Source organism: Psammomys obesus, unplaced genomic scaffold (genome assembly GCF_907164565.1).
Source record: "Psammomys obesus unplaced genomic scaffold, mPsaObe1.curated_primary_1811, whole genome shotgun sequence".
Classification (NCBI taxonomy): domain Eukaryota; kingdom Metazoa; phylum Chordata; class Mammalia; order Rodentia; family Muridae; genus Psammomys; species Psammomys obesus.
The window spans coordinates 32,451-33,634 of record NW_026585894.1 but is presented as its reverse complement, the minus strand read 5'-3'; the positions used below and the strand labels follow the sequence as shown (position 1 = coordinate 33,634).

The 1,184-nt window shown below is 41.9% G+C and overlaps 1 pseudogene; it reads left to right on the top strand.

Moving 5' to 3' along the window:
• The first annotated feature begins 315 nt into the window (after positions 1 to 315).
• On the top strand, positions 316 to 906 carry LOC129670995 (ATP synthase subunit d, mitochondrial-like; annotated as a pseudogene).
• Positions 907 to 1,184: the final 278 nt, after the last annotated feature.

Here is a 1,184-nt window from a genome sequence, read left to right as displayed (position 1 = left end):
ATTTTAAAAAGAACCACTAGTCAACAGATGATAGTAAAAGAAAAGATAAGAGTTAGTAAAGGAAGACTGTTCATTAGGATGCAAGAAAGAAGATCCCAGAGGAAATGATAAGTACCCCCCCAAAAAAACATCTTCTTTTGTTGAGAAAAGTGAACAAGGGAAAGGAAGTGTGAGATCACAGGCAAATATTGAGAAAAACGGTAGCAAAAGATGACAGATTTCTCCTCCAATAAAGTAGGTCCCAAGGTCTGCTACAGAGAAGAGGAAAAAGGATTTTTTAAAAAATAATTTACTGAGTACACTTCTGCTCCTTGCTGCCGGTGACAGCGGTCCGTCGGGGTGGGTGAAGGATCCCAAGATGGCTGGGCGTAAACTTGCTCTAAAAACCATTGATTGGGTAGCTTTTGGGGAGATTGTACCCGAAACCAAAATATGATTGGATATGCCCTAAAGTCCTGGAATGAGACCCTCCACACAAGGTTGGCTAATCTGCCTGAGAAACCACCAGCGATTTACTGGGCTTATTACAGGGCCAATGTGGCCAAGGCTGGCTTGGTGGATGATTTTGAAAAGAAGTATAAAGCCCTAACTATTCCTGTGCCTGAAGATAAATACACAGCCCTGGTGAACAACGAGGAAAAGGAGGGTATGAAGAGCTGTGCTGAGTTCGTGTCTGAATCCCAGGCCAGGATCCAGGAATATAAGAAGCAGCTGGAGAAAATGAAGAACATGATTCCCTTTGACTAGATGACTATTGATGACCTGAATGAAGCCTTCCCAGAAACCAAGCTAGACAAGCAGAAGTACCCCTACTGGCCCCACCAGCCCATTGTGAACTTGTGAAGTGGGTCAGGGGGGAGCCCGTCCCACACTGAAATAAAACATTTACACAGTGAAGAAAAATAATTTACTTATTTTAATTTTATCTGTATTGTTGTTTTGCCTGAATGTATGTGTGTATGAAAGTGTCAGATCTTGGAGTTACAGACAGTTCTTAGCTGCCATGTGGATGCGGGGATTTGAACGAGGTCCTATGAAAAAGTAGTTAGTGTTCTCTTTTAACCACTGAGCCATCTCTCTAACCCCAGGAAGAGAACTTTTAAACCAAATGATGATGAAGAAGAAGAAGAAGAAGAAGAAGAAGAAGAAGAAGAAGAAGAAGAAGAAGAAGAAGAAGAAGAAGA